This window comes from Schistocerca americana, chromosome 10 (assembly GCF_021461395.2).
Source record: "Schistocerca americana isolate TAMUIC-IGC-003095 chromosome 10, iqSchAmer2.1, whole genome shotgun sequence".
NCBI classification, from domain to species: Eukaryota; Metazoa; Arthropoda; class Insecta; order Orthoptera; family Acrididae; genus Schistocerca; species Schistocerca americana.
The window spans coordinates 133953783-133970356 of NC_060128.1; the positions used below are offsets into that span (position 1 = coordinate 133953783).

At 44.7% G+C, this 16574-nt stretch overlaps 1 pseudogene; it reads left to right on the top strand.

The window, feature by feature from the left end:
* The first annotated feature begins 6660 nt into the window (after positions 1 to 6660).
* Positions 6661 to 6778, top strand: LOC124552792 (annotated as a pseudogene).
* The last annotated feature ends 9796 nt before the right edge of the window (positions 6779 to 16574 follow it).

Consider the following 16574-nt stretch of genomic DNA (forward strand, 5'->3'; position numbering starts at 1 on the left):
GACTTCTTGTACTTAAGTCGGCATTGTGCCTTTTGTATTTAATTCCGATGATATTTCTGTGTTTCATCGTCAATAAGAAGGTCATAGGGACACAGTAAACCTGAAGTCAAGCATCGGAATTTATAACTAGTGTCACAGGAATGGTTCAAAACATAGACAGTAAGAAGAGTCAGTCATCTTGTACTGAAGTCGGCATTGTGCCTTTTCTATTTCATTCCGATGCAATTTCTGTGTTTCATCGTCAATAAGAAGGTCCAGGGGATACAGTAAACATGAATTGAAGCATAGGAACCTATAACTAGTGTCACAGGAATGGTTCAAAACATAGTCAGTAAGAAGAGTCAGTCTTCTTGTACTTAAGTCGGCATTTTCCCTAATCTATTTAATTCCAATGCACTGTCTGTGTTTCATCGTCAATAACAAGGTCCAAGGGATGCAGTAAACCTGGCGTGAAGCATCGGAATCTCTAACTAGTGTCAATGGAATTGTTCAAAACATAGACAGGCTCCAGAAGTGAAACACAAATCAGTATAATAAGAGAAGAACTGGAGGGAAGATGTATAAAATGGGAACAACGTGTCAACAGGGAAGCCAGGTAAGTTAAATAAGTAATCAGTTGTAACAGGCTGTAAGCCAAATTGCGTGAAGTGAAGAAGAAATAAAAGTAACATGTCAAATGAGGCCGACGATGACCACTGGCTATTCAAATGCTCTAACTGCATTCTGAAATCCTTTTGTAATTGTTGTCGCAAGAAAATAAACGAAGGTATTGGTCAATCTCTTAATCTGCATTGCAGAATATGTCGTTAAAGGAAAGCCCATCAAATAAATTCAAGACCGTAATAACACATATTCGCAGTCTTTACGTTGTAACACTGTCAAATAAAGCTTTATAATCCTCAACATAACAAGTTGGACACTTGCTTAACGATTAAGTGCTATGACTCAGCAGATAGCAGTGCGTCATGTTTATAGTTTGTCATTATATACATATAAAAGACATCTTACCGAAGGTCAGTTAAAATTCACTTAGGCTCATTATACCGATCTCTTTGCACTTACCAGCGTAATAGGAGGTTATTATTCCTCGCCGGAAATGGCAGATATGATGATCTGGCAAATGAAAGCAACCGTATGTAATTGCAACCGCATTACATTAAAAGTTCACTGCTTCACAGTAACAGAATAATGTTTATTCATTTGTTTGCTGAATCCTGTAGGCCGTTCGTGATAGCAAAGAGCTTGCAGTAGAAAACATATTTTTCACAGTATCGAAGATTTATTGCTTGTAGCTGTTAAAATACGCTATTTAAAGACCATCTTCGCTGGACATTTTCTTTTTGTTTTGGACCATACTACCAACTCTTAAAATACAGAATAATTTTTTATATACTCTTTACGTGTTATGAACAAAAATACGTCGACTGTTTGCATTTCGATTGTTTAAGGTTATTTCCGATCAGAGTTAAAGATTCACTGACTCATTCGAGGCTTTTCGTCACGGCCTGGGAAAGCATGGGCACATGAAAATTTGTGAGATAAGAGGAGTATAACGTAATTCGTTTGTTACTAGCATATACAACACATATTGCAAGAATCTATTTCACTGGTAATCCATGATGCCCGAACTTTCGCTTCGATGTATGTATCGTAAATCAAAACCTAAAATACAGACGCTCGACGGACTTTTATTGATAAAATACATACCTTCCGTTGTCTGTGTGTGACATGTGAGACCATAATGCATTCGTTAAAAATGTGTTCTCAGTTTCTTATTCAATTACCAGCAAAAGTAGACTCCTAGACTCTTTTCGAAGTTTCGACAGAGTACCTCCTTGCAAAACCGAAAAATATTAAGAAAGCTCTCAGCAACTCCCCATTACGCATCTTTAAGCCGTATTTTAAACCTGTATCTATGTTAAGCTAAATGGTAGTAACACATTTTCACGGCAAATTTTTTTTTTAAAAAAAGGTAAATTACCATGTTTAATACCCTTACTAACAGAAGATGGCGAATAAGTGTTCGAAGAAAATAAAATATATAATAACGAGCAAACGTTTGAAATACTATTAGTCAGAAAGTGTTTTTAAGCTAAAAGTAACATTTAGACTTTGTGTAATACACACCTCGATAAGTACAACCTGACCATTTCAAAGCTGCGCAACTTTGTTCATGGATTTCCTCTCGGTTTTTTGCACGAAACCAGAACCGAGACTTTTTAGCTCATTGTAGGTGTCTGTATTTAAGGTACTCACAGAAACGTAAATGATACAGTGAGGCGATTGAAACAAAGGGTTTAAACGACGATGAACAATATCGCACGCACTGGCCAAGTGGCGCTTCCCATACCGTGGAGGACTCGTCTGACCAGATTAATGGATCCTTCATCTACCGTTCGTGAATTGTGGAGTTCTTGTCCGCCAGTTACATCTACTGGTTGTAATACAGGCTCTGTGTTACCTTTGGGACATCCTTAAACATGTGCAATCGTGCATATGAAATATCTTCTCAGTTGTGTGACTGGATTCGTGATTTCCTCTCAGAGAGGTCACAGTTCGTAGTGATAGACGGTAGGTAAATCATCTAGTAGAACAGAAGTGATATCTGGCCTTCCGCAAGGTAGTGTCATAGGCCCTCTGCTGCTCCTGACTTACACAAATGATGTAGGTGATAATCTGAGCAGCCCCCTTAGATTGTTTGCAGATGATGCTTAATTTACCGTCTAGTAAAATCATTAGACGATCAATTCCAATTACAAAATGATCTAGAGAGAATTTATGTGTGGTGCAAAAAGTGGCAATTGGCACTAAACAAAGAAAAGTGCGAGGTCATCCACATGGGTACTAAAAGAAATCCGATAAATTTTGGGTATAAGGTAAATCGCACAAAACTAACGGCTGTCAATTCGACTAAATACCTAGGAATTTCAATTACGAGCAACTTTAATTGGAAAGACCACATAGATAATATTGTGGGGAAGGCGAAACAAAGACTGCGCTTTGTTGGCAGAACACTTAGAAGAAGCGATAAACCCACTAACGAGGCAGCCTACATTACACTTTTCCGTTCTCTGCTGGAATATTGCTGCCCGGTGTGGGATCTTTACCAGGTGGGATTGATGGAAGACATTGAAGAAATGCAAATAAGTGCAGCCCGTTTCGTTTTATCGCGCTATAGGGGTGAGAGTGTCACTGATATGATATGCGAGTTGGGGTGGCAGTCACTGAAACAAAGGAGGATTTCTTTGCGGCGAGAAATTCCAATCACTAACTTTCTCTTCCAAATGCGTTAAATATTTTGTTGACACCCATCTACGTAGGGAGAAATGATCATCTTAATAAAATAAGAGAAATCAGAGCTCCAACGGAAAGATTTAGGTGTTCCTTTTTCCCACGCGCCATTCGGGAGTGGAATGGTAGAGAAGTAGTATGAAAATGTTCGATGAACCCTCTGCCAGGCACTTAAGTGTGAATTGCAGAGTAACCATGTAGATGTAGATGTAGACTCCATTGGATACAAATGCTTTCATGGTAATGTGTACAGCCTCAGAAGACTGGAACATTCCCCCTTGACCATTTATCGCAAACTATAAATCATCCGCTAACGTCGTAGAAAACTCTTTGAAGAGACCGCTTGTTCGTCGGCAACCACAGTGAGGATAATGATGTTGATTAGAAATACGCATGGACGTAGCTTGTCGCTTTCTTTCTTCCTCCAGACACAGTAAAATTTACCAGGGTTACTCGTGCAACAAAATATTCACCTGTGTAGGCACTACCACCTACCGAAAGCCCTGTTTCGGCACTTGGCTTACGCGCTGGGTGGTTATAATTAAAGTGCAACTACTCACAGAGCTCCAGTGTGGGCTGCAGTTATGGTATGGTAGCGAAACGTGGCACATATTCTAATACGTTAATGCGGAGCCGATTTACGTTGGAAAAAAATTTGTTCCAGTTTTGGACACAAGGTACAAATCTGGTGCTGTGAATGCAAAAAAGGCGAATAGAAATGTTTCCTTGTGTGATGCACAAGGAACGGGACTTGGACAGAAAAGGTCAAACAAGTGAAACATTATTGACACTATTTGATCAATATGAGCACAGATTTACGCCTGGTGGCCAAAATAGGGACTAATTTTTGTCCAACGTAAGTCTGTTCCGCAATAACGCATTAGCATGTCTACCAAGTTTCACTGCCATACCGTTAGTGCTTCCCACGCTGGACCTCCATGTGTAGCTGGACGTTAATTATAACCACCTGGCACATCTACACCTACAGTCCGCAGGCCAGCTTACGGTGTGTGGCGCAGGGTACTTCATTCATCACTGTCACTTCTCTCTTTCCGTGTTCCACTTGCGAATGATTCGAGGCTAGAACGATTGCTGGTAAGCCTTTGTATGAGCTCGAATCTCTTGAATATTTGCTTCAAGGTCTTTTCGCGAGATATAGGTAGGAGGAAACAGTTTGTTGGTTGACTCTTCTAGGAACGTAAAATCTCGGAATCTTAACAGTTAACAACATCGTGGTGCACAGAGCTTCACTTGAAGCATCTGCCGTTTGAGTTTTCTGAGCATCTACGTAACGCTTTCCACTCATTACACGGACATGTAACGAAATGGGCTGCTCTTCTTTGGATGACCTGTATTCTCTTTACCGACTCTGGTTGGTTGGTTGTTTTTGGGGGAGGAGACAAGACAGCGAGGTCATCGGTCTCATCGGATTAGGGAAGGAAGAGGAAGGAAGACGGCCGTGCCCTTTCAAAGGAACCATGCCGGCATTCACCTGGAGCGATTTAGGGAAATCACGGAAAATCTAAATGAGGATGGACGGACGCGGGATTGAACCGTCGTCCTCCCGAATGCAAGTCCAGTGTGCTAGCCACTGCGCCACCTCGCTCGGTTTTACCGATTCTGTTTGGCACAGTCGCCAACTGGCAAGTAACGTGGGTCGACTTAAATCACTTCCCAACGTTCTTCCTATGAGTATCAGTCTCGCATCTGCCTATCCTGTGACTGGTTTTATACAGTCGTCCGGCTTTAAGTCGTTTCTTACGCATACTCCTGGATGTTTTACTGATGTGACAGCTTCTAGAGATTTTTCTGAAATTGAATAATCATATAAAACTAGATATTTCCGCCTTTTTACACACAATACGTTTCTCTGATTACGTCAACAGCCATCCCCTGCACCAAACGTCGATTCTCTGCAACCCTTCCTGCATTCTTGTGCAATTTCCTAACCATCATCCATGAACAGCCATGTAGACATTCTGATGTTGTTATCCACTACGTTATTTATACAAGGCGTAACAGGTATAACCGCTGATATTTTTATATATGGTACCATGATAAGCACACACATCAGTATGTTCTACAAAATAGCATAAATTCCGCGGAAGTAATAACTCGTGCGTTCCAAAACGCTGCCAGGAGTCCACCTAGCATGACGACTGTGCGTAGGGACAAGAAAGGAATGAGGTATAATGGTCGAGCAACTTATTGTAAGCCGTGCATTTCTGTAGTCAAAGGTAACCGACTATTGAGGTGACCTACAGAGACACTGGACTGTGGATGGCTGGAAACGAGTGATTTGCAGTAACAATTCACGCTATTCCCTGCGTTAGCCCGGTGGGAGGGTCTGGGTTTGGCAAATACCTGGAGAACGTAACCTGCTGTCGTGTGTTGTGTCAGCAGTGGTGTTCGGAGGAAGTGGTGTTACGTCATGAGATTGTTTTTCGTGGTTAGTGTGTGGTCGCCTTACGGCGCTTCGTAGGACGCCAAATGCGGAGAGAGATGAACACACTTGACAATACTGTGTACTGTGTAGAGTAGAGGAACAGCTTGCAGACGTTGATTGCCTATCAGCATGACAATGCACCCTGTCATGAAACAACACCTGTGAGGTAATGGTTTGTGCACAAAAACATTCCTGAAAAGGACAAGTATGGCCAGAGCCCGATCAGATCAAAGTGAAACAACTTTGGGATGAAGTAGAACGTCGACTTCGCTAGACCCGAGTTTCTGTGGTTTGGGATCTTAAGGAAGAACACGCCATCATTCCTCCACAGAGTTCCGCACACACTTCGAAAAATGTCGTATTACCCCCTTGAGTTGCAGGTAAAATCAGCTGGCCGTGCGGCTCTAGGCGCTACAGTCTGGAACCGCGCGACCGCTACGGTCGCAGGTTCGAATCCTGCCTCGGGCATGGATGTGTGTGATGTCCTTAGGTTAGGTTTAAGTAGTTCTAAGTTCTATGGGACTGATGACCTCAGAATTTAAGTCCCATAGTGCTCAGTGCCATTTGAACCATTTGCAGATAAAATCCTTTATTTATACAACTGACCATCATCCTTTCCCTATATACCAAATAAATTTGTTTGGTATTTATTTGGTATTAGGTATCCGGTGATGGTCAGACGACTGAAAATGGCTATAAAAATGAAGTATTCTAGCAGCAGCTCAAGGAAGTAATATGACGTATCTCAAATACACTTGAGGAAAAGATCGCAACACCAAAAAATAAATTAGAATAATGAAATTTCTGGAGTACATACGCCTAGGTAAGATACTTAAGTGATTGCAAGTAGATTAATGTAAGCACGAGAAATGAGATTGCAAATGTGAAATTCTGGTACATTAATAACCGATGTTAAACACCAGGCCAACGACCTTGCCGCAGTGGTACCACCGGTTCCCGTCAGATCACCGAAGTTAAGCGCTGTCGGACTGGGCTAGCACTTGGATGGGTGACCATTCGGTCTGCCGTGCGCTGTTGGCAAGCGGGGTGCACTCAGCCCTTGTGAGGCAAACTGAGGAGCTACTTGATTGAGAAGTAGCGGCTCCGGTCTCGGAAACTGGAGAGCGGCGTGCTGACCACATGCCCCACCATACCCGCATCCAGTGACACCTGTGGGCTCAGGGTGACACGGCGGCCAGTCGGTACCTTTGGGCCTACATGGCCTGTGCGGGAGGAGTTAAATACCAACTGGTGAATGCAAGCATGCAGACGTGCATGCATTGTGTTTTACACGTCCCATATGTCAGTGGGTAGGAGATCCATGACTGTCGTACTTGGTTGATCAATACGGGGACGGTTAGCGCTCTTTGTGGATGACGCTGCAGTTGTTGTCACATGATGTGTCATCGGTGCACGATTGGAGACTGATTTTATGATCGAGCAGGCAAAGACAACATATCGACACACTGTAGAGCATTTTTGTTACAATAGCGGTATGTGGGCGAGTGTTATCCTGTTGGAAAACACTCCTCGGAACGCTGTTCATGAATGGCAGCATATCAGGTCGAATCACCACACTGACCTACAGGTCTGCAGTTAGAGTGCGTGAGATAACCACGAGAGTGATCCTGTTATACGAAATCTCACGCCGGACCGTAACACCATCTATAGATCCAGTGTGTCTAGCACGCAGGCAGGTTGATAGCAGGCCCTCAACTGTCTTTCTTCTGACCAACACACGGGCATCACTGGTACCAAGGCAAAACCAGCTTTCATCAGGAAACACAGCAGACCTTCACCCTGCCCTCGCACGAAGCCCCGCTTGGCACCACTGAAGCTGCAAATGGCGGTGGTTTAGAATTGATGGAGTGCACGCTACACGGCGTCTGGCTCGGAACTGTCCTTGAAGAAACCGATTTTCAACAGTTCACTGAGTCACTGTGGTGTCAACTGCTGATCAGATTGTTGCTGCAGATGCAGTACAATGCCCCAGCGCCATACTTCGACCATGATGATCTTCCCTCTCGATAGTGCCACATGACAGTCCTGATCTCGGTTTCCTTTCGACTGCACATTCTCATGAACACTGCTGCCACCAAAATGATTCAAATAGCTCTAAACACTGTGGGACTTAACATCTGTGGTCATCAGTCTCCTAGACTTAGAACTAAGTAAACCTAAAAGGACATCACACACATCCATGCCCGAGGCAGGATACGAACCTGCGACCGCAGCAGCAGCTCGGTTCCGGACTGAAGCGCCTAGAACCGCACGGCCACAGGGGGCGGCTGCTGCCACCAATCATGTACAGTGCCTACAGTCGTACCACGTGTTTCTGCACTATCGCAGAAGGAACATCGTAAACCTGTTCACGACCTTGTTCAAACTCAGGGAGGTGTTGATAATCAAGCCTTTGACGCCATAAAGCCATTCCTGACTAACATCAACTCACCATCTGTAGTCCGAAAGGTAACTAACGCTCACGACCGTTACAGCGTGGATTTAAGCAAGCCTGATTTGCATCTCATAATGGTGCTACTGGCGCCACTCTTACTCGACTGGTGCGGAATCTGAATAGACATCATCTTTCACATGTAGAAACGCTCCTACCAAGTTTCGTTTAAGTCGCACGGCTCCTCCTTGGTGTTGCTATTTTGTCTCCCATCAGTGTATATAAGAACGGGGTGGGAGTAGGGGGCAGATACCCTACTGGCCATTAAAATTGCTACACCACGAAGATGACGTGCTACGGACTCGAAATTTAAACGACAGGAAGAAGATGCTGTGATATGCAAATGATTTGCTTTTCAGAGCATTCACACAAGATTGGCACCGGTGGCGACACCTACAACGGGCTGACATGAGGAAAGTTTCCAACCGATTTCTCATACACAAACAGCAGTTGACCGGCGTTGCCTGGTGAAACGTTGGTGTGATGCCTCGTGTAAGGAGGAGAAATGCGTACCATCACGTTTCCGACTTTGATGAAGGTCAGATTGTAGCCTATCGCGATTGTGGTTTATCGTATCGCGACATTGCTGCTCGCGTTGCTCGAGATCCAATGACTGTTAGCAGAATATGGAATCGGTGGGTTCAGGAGCGTAATACGGAACGCCGTGCTGGATCACAATGGCCTCGTATCACTAGCAGTCGAGAAGACAGGCATCTTATCCGCATGGCTGTAACGGGTCGTGCAGCCACGTCTCGATCCCTGAGTCAACAGATGGGGACGTTTGCAAGACAACAACCATCTGCACGAACAGTTCGACGACGTTTGCAGCAGCATGGACTATCAGCTCGGAGATCATGACTGCGGTTACCCTTGACGCTGCATCACAGACAGGAGCGCCTGCGATGGTGTACTCAACGACGAACCTGGGTGCACGAATGGCAAACGTCAGTTTTTTCGGATGAATCCAGGTTCTGTTTACAGCATCATGATGGTCGCATCCGTGTTTGGCGACATCACGGTGAACGCACATCGGAAGCGTGTATTCGACATCGCCATACAGGCGTATCACGCGGCGTGATGGTATGGGGTGCCACTGGTTACACGTCTCGGTCACCTCTTGTTCGCATCGACGGCACTTTGAGCAGTGGACGTCACATTTCAGATGTGTTACGACCCGTGTGTCTACCCTTCATTCGATCCCTGCGAAACCCTACACTTCAGCAGGATAATGCGCGACTGCATGTCGCAGGTCTTGTTCGGGCCTTTCTGGGTACAGAAAATGTTCGACTGCTGCCTTGCCCAGCACGTTCTCCAGATCTCTCGCCAACTGAAAACGTCTGGTCAATGGCGGCCGAGCAACTGGCTCGTCACAATACGTCAGTCACTACTCCTGATGAACTGTGCTATCGTGTTGAAGCTGCATGGGCAGCTGTACCAGTACACGCCATCCAAAGTCTGTCTGACTCAATGCCCAGGTGTATCAAGGCCGTTATTACGGCCAGAGATGGTTGTTCTGGGTACTGATTTCTCAGGATCTATGCACCCAAATTGCGTGAAAACGTAATCACATGTCAGTTCTAGTATAATATATAGGCGCGCCGGCCCCGGATCGAATCCGCCCGGTGGATTAACGACAAGGGCCGGTGTGCCAGCCAGTCTGGATGTGGTTTTCAGGCGGTTTTTCACATTCCGCCATGTGAATTCCTGAGTTACAGACATTTGAAACACGTCCGCACTATTTCACCATTTACACTAGACGCAGACAGTTGGGGTACACTGATTCCGTATTCCGTCCGGGGAGGGGGGGGGGGGGGGGGTACAGGGTTGCGTCAGCGAAAGAAAGTGAAAGTGGGATGTTTATTCGCGTTAGACTGTCTCGGAAACACTCCTCCTGGAATACAGGAGGAGGAGATTAGTGTTTAACGTCCCGTCGACAACGAGGTCATTAGAGACGGAGCGCAAGCTCGGGTGAGGGAAGGATGGGGAAGGAAATCAGCCGTGCCCTTTCAAAGGAACCATCCCGGCATTTGCCTGAAGCGATTTAGGGAAATCACGGAAAACCTAAATCAGGATGGCCGGAGACGGGATTGAACCGTCGTCCTCCCGAATGCGAGTCCAGTGTGCTAACAACTGCGCCACCTCGCTCGGTGGTATGGAATACAACCTCAGACGATTAACAAGTGCTGCCTCGCTCGTTGATTGCGAACTGTAAATCACCGACGGAGGCTGTAGTGGCCACTTGTCCATCGCGGCCACTGTGCGGATAATGGCGGTGATTACAGCAGCAGCCGGTGGCCGCGAGACTGGGCAGAAGCCACCGGCCCACTTGGGCGCTAAACAGGCGGCCACTTCCCGGCCATTACGCGGCGCTTATTTCCAAGTGCGCAATCCGGCGGGCCGAGTCTCGCGGCGGACGGATACTTACCCGCGCGGGCCGCTCGTAAATCTTGCGCGCGGCAAAGTAGGGAGGGAGGGAAGCCACGTGGCCCCGCTGCGTGCGTACGCCGGCCGTCCCCGGGAAGGGCGACCTTCTCAACTTACACCCCATCTGCTCCGTCACCTTTATTTCTCATTTCTTTACGTAGAATGTACCGGGTGATCAAAAAGTCAGTTTAAATTTGAAAACTTAATAAACCAGGGAATAATGTAGATAGTGAGGTAAAAATTGACATACAAGCTTGGAATTACATGGGTTTCATTAGAGGAAAAAAAAAATTGTTATAGTGCCTTTCTTCTTCGAGGAAATGCGTGATTCTGGTTTTGTAACTGCTAACGTGACGGGTGAGAGGTACGCCGATATGTTACAGAATCGCATCATCCCCAGCCTGGCTGATAATCACCTGCAGGAACGTACGATGTTTATGCGGGATGGCGCTCTACCCTTTATTGCTAGATGCGTGAAAGATCTCTTGGTGGTGATCGTGTGCTCAGCCGCCACTTTTCGTCATGCTTCGCCTCCCAGGTCCCCAGACCTCAGTCCGTGCGATTATTGGCTTTGGGGTTACCTGAAGTCGCAAGTGTATCGTGATCGACCGATATGCCTAGGGATGCTGGAAGACAATATCCGACGTCAATGCCTCACCATAACTCCGGACATGCTTTACAGTGCTGTTCATACATTATTCCTCGACTACAGCTATTGTTGAGGGATGATGGTGGACATATTCAGCATTTCCTGTAAAGAACATCATCTTTCCTTTGTCTTACTTTGTTATGCTAATTATTGCTATTCTGATCAGATGAAGCACCATCTGTCGGAAATTTTTTGAACTTTTGTATTTTTTTTGGTTCTAACAAAACCCCATGTCATTCCAAGCATGTGTGTCTATTTGTAGCTCTCTATCTACATTATTCCGTGATTTATTCAGTTTTCAAATTTATACTGACTTTTTGATCACCCGGTGCGTATTATAGACCCTTCATCACCTGGAGATGGATGCACAGGATCGTAAATAAAACTGTTAATGGCTGCAAATTTCGAGACTGGATACACCACTTCTGTTATACGTCCTTGAATCGTCTAGTCTGGGGTGGCAGCCCGGTTGTCATACGTGGCGCGCTTGCAGCACAGAGGTACGTCGACGACGTTCTACGCACCGCTTGGTTGCGCTTCATGGCAAGCCATCCTGGGCATAAATTTCAGCAAGATAATGCCCGCCTGAACATGACGAGAATTTGTACTGCTTGTGTTCGTCCCTGCCAAACCCTACGTCGGCCAGCAAGGTTGTCAGATACCTCCCCAAACGAGGAAGTTTGGATCATTATCGACAGGGCTCTCCAACACGCTCGGGATTTTGACGATCTAACTTTCCATTTGGGCAAAATTTGGTACGATATTTCTCAGGAGACATCCAACAACACAGCTATTGCCAAGACGAGTACCGGTTTGTACGAGTAGAAGGGGTAGAGGAATTGCTCAATTTGTGAAGTTCTTTGCCTTGAATAAATCATTTAGTTTCTGAGAAATTGTAGTCATTTGTTCATATGGACGAGTACATCACCTCTACCGATTTCCATCCCATTCGGGTAATTTCTTCGCGATGCGTCGTTTCATTTTGTGTTAGAGTGTACATTGTGAAATGAAATGCCATATGAAGCGATCGTGTTCAGTCCCCACTTCTACCCAAGTAGACAGTTGCTTTAGGATAAGTTCGTTTGGAACCATCAACCTGGTACGATAGACATCTTGGTTATTTGAGAAATGCTTTGTGGGATGTGACGATTAGCGTCCGGACATCAACTGAAGGGTTCGGCGGAAGAACGCGCTAACCGATAAGAGCATGTTTTGAGTTATTGCCAGCGACATGCTTGGTTAAATTCGAAGAGAAATAAATTGTTCGAGAAGCTTCGCATTTTCTGTAGTAGATTCTGAACTGTTCAAGTGGGGCTGTTACGTTTTCTAGACCCGGTAGCTGTTTAAATAGTATTGGTTAAAAAACAGTCTCGGTTGCAATTTTTTTATTTTTTTTATTTTTCAACGACGCGTTTCGCCTTTTTTAGACATCTTCAGGTTATCTTTTCTAGATGGGCGCGAGAGACACCAAGATCTGCATAGCGCGTTCCCGTTCACAGGAGCGAGTAAGCTTACTACCTGAGCCCCCCATCTTATTCTGTTACTCGCTCCTGCGAACGGGAACGCGCTGTGCAGATCTTGGTGTCTCTCGCGTCCATCTGGAAAAGATAACCTGAAGATGCCCAAATAAGGCGAAACGCTTCGTTGAAAAATAAAAAAAAACTAAAATAGCATCCAAGACTGTTTTTAATCAATACTGTTAAGCACTGGTTTGCTGTATGCCACATATGGATTGAAAGAATTTCTATACTTTAAATGGTGCTCTCCCAGTTCTTCGAGAAATTCTGAAATTTCCATCCAGAGGCCTATAGCTTTCACAGTCTTCCACGTTCGGTTCTAGGTTCCTAAACAGTTCATTTATTTCTACATTATCTAGCCAGAGTGCTAAACTGTTCAAATTATAATTGCAAGAAATAAGCACTTTGTCGCTATTTTTAGACTTAATTAACCTCGCTTCGACACTACTAGTAGTGCCTTCATCAGAATTGAAAACGATCAAAGTGGCCTATAACGTAGTCATAGAGTTATAGGGTAAGACATTTTTACATAAAGGGTTTAAGTACTGATTAACAGTGAAAGACATAAACAGTACTTGCATGTCACATACAAAGTAATTAACACCCCAAAACGGCTTTAGTCACAAAATATTTAAGATAGAATACATGAAGGTAGCCCCTATGGGTTGCTCGTACCTGTACAGCCGCAGGATGTAACGTCCGTTAATTACTTTGTATGGACATGTAAGTACTGTTTATGTCTTTCACTGTTAATCAGTACTTACACTCTTTATATAAAAATGTCTTACCCTTTAACTCTACGACTATGTTATAGGCCACTTTAATCGTTTTCAGTTCTGATGAAGGCACTACTAGTAGTGCCGAAACCAGGTTAATTAAGTCTAAAAATAGTGTCCGAGGACTTATTTCTTTCAATTGTAACCTAGAAACGGTCTCTGAACGTCAGCCATGTATGAAATTATGTTCAAATTATTCTGATTCTGAACTGTTCACGTAGCTACAGAATTTGCATTTCAGCTTCCTACATTGTTTGCCTCGCCCTATAAATTCCGTTCCGGATAGAAAACACTGTCAGTGTTCCCACATTCCGCATTTTCAAATTCAGGGTCGTAAAGCATTCAGGGTGGCCCGTATTGCAAATGTGGGATCCGTTGTTTTGGAAATGTCTGAAAGAACAGACAGCGCATACATATAATTAAGACGAGGATGGCCAGTGGTCCCTCCAGCACAGATGCACGCCAAATTCGAACCCTTGCGGGAGCCAGCGAAAGTCGTGATTAATGAAGATAATTGGCAAGGGGCACTACATCAGTAGTGTGTGGATAAGTTGAGTGTTTGGGTCTGACGGGAGGCATGCTAAGGTAGCCCGTGCATTTGTGTTGACCACTGTTTCTGGGCGGAGTAGTGGTCAGCACACCTGCCCTGTAAGCAGAGACTCGGGTTCGAACCCCAGTCCGGCACAAATTTTCAACTATCCCTACTGATATAAATCAATGCCCAGTGGCAGCTAGGTCCTCCGTGTCTTACTCCATCTTCAATGTTAAGTTCCTAAACAGTTCGTTTCTTTCCACGTTTTCAGTCCTGGATCCTAAAACGTTCATCTAATCTTATACTTTTCAAGTGGCTCTGAGCGCTATGCGACTTAACTTCTGAGGTCATCAGTCGCCTAGAACTTAGAACTAATTAAACCTAACTAACCTAAGGACATTACACACATCCATGCCCAAGGCAGGATTCGAACCTGCGACCGTAGCGGTCGCTCGGCTCCAGACTGTAGCGCCTAGAACCGCACGGCCACTCCGGCCGGCTGTACTTTTCAGACCTCCATCCAAAACTGTTAGCACAGTTCGCAATGTACATTACTGGTTCCTTAAGCTGTTGAAGTAGTCCCACAACTTCAGGTCTCCCTCCTGAACTGTTCAACTGATCCTGTCCTTTTCAGTTCTACATCCCAAATTGTTGACGTAGGTCAGTTACTTTCGTTTTTGGTTCCCAAGATGTTTGAGTAGTCCCAGAACGTCAGTTTATTTGTTCATGAGACCCAGAAAATATTAGATACAGGCTCCCAGGTAGGTACCATTTTCTTTGACTTCCGGAAGGCGTTCGATACAGTTCCGCACTGTCGCCTCATAAACAAAATAACAGCATACGGAATATCAGACCAATTGTGTGGCTGGATTGAAGAGTTTTTAGCAAACAGAACACAGCATGTTGTTCTCAATGGGAGACGTCTACAGACGTTAAAATAAATGTCACAGGGGAGTGTTATGGGACCATTGCTTTTCACAATATACGAGGGCTATCCACAAGGTACATTACGTTTTGGAATTAAAAATAAATAAAATATTGGAATTTTTTTTATTATATACAGATGAAAGCCACACTTAAATACTACTTTTCTACATAGTTACCATTTAAATTAAGGCACTTATCGTAGCGATGGACGAGCTTGGAAATTCCTTCGTCGTAAAATTCGGCCGCCTGCGCCTTCAACCACGTGGTTACCTCTTTTGGGACAGAAAAGGTGTGATTTTTTTGTCGATTTCCTGGAAAGAGGCACTGCAATAAACTCTCAAAGTTATTGCCAAACTCTGCACAACCTCATAAGAGCAATACAAAACAAGCGCAGGGGAAAGTTGGGCTCAAAGATCTTGCTGATTCACGACAACGCCCGGGCCCACACGGCAAATGCCACTCGTGAAGTTCTCGAATCTTTAAGTGGGAGTTGTTTCCTCATCCGCCGTACAGTCCCGACCTGCCACCGAGCGACTTCCACTTATTCCCAGCAATGAAGAAGTGGTTGGCTATGCAGCGTTTTGATGACGACGCACAGCTTCAAGAAGAGGTAACCACGTGGTTGAAGGCGCAGGCGGCCGAATTTTACGACGAAGGAATTTCCAAGCTCGTCCATCGCTACGATAAGTGCCTTAATTGAAATGGCAACTATGCAGAAAAGTAGTATTTAAGTGTGGCTTTCATCTGTATGTAATAAAAAAAATTTCCAATACTTTATTTATTTTTAATTCCAAAACGTAGCGTAATTTGTTGATAGCCCTCGTATATAAATGACCTAGTAGATAGTGTCGGAAGTTCCATGTGGCTTTTTGCGGATGATGCTGTAGTATACAGAAAAGTTGTAGCATTAGAAAATTGCAGCTGGGAGTGGCAACTGACCCTTAACATAGACAGACAAATGTAATGTATTGCGAATACATAGAAAGAAGAATCCTTTATTGTATGATTATATGTTAGCGGAATAAACACTGTTAGCAGTTACTTCTATAAAATATCTGGGAGTATGCGTACGGAACGATTTGAAGTGGAATACAAAGGAGGTGGCTTACAAAACACTCATTCGACCTATACTTGAGTATTGCTCATCAGTGTGGGATGTGTACCAGGTCGGGCTGACAGAGGAGATAGAGAAGATCCAAAGAAGAGCTGCGCGTTTCGTCATAGGGTTATTTGGTAAGTGTAATAGCGTTACGGAGATGTTTGGCAAACTCAAGTGGCAGACTTTGCAAGAGAGGCGCTCTGCATCGCGGTGTAGCTTGCTGTCCAGTTTTCGAGAGGTTGCGTTTCTGGATGAGGTATCGAATATATTGCTTCCCCCTACTTATACCTCCCGAGGAGATCACGAATGTAAAATTAGAGATATTCGAGCGCGCACGGAGGCTTTCCGGCAGTCATTCTTCCCGCGAACCATACGCGACTGGAAGAGGAAAGGTAAGTAATGCAGTGGCACGTAAAGTGCCCTCCGCCACACACCGTTGGGTGGCCTGTGGAGTGTAGATG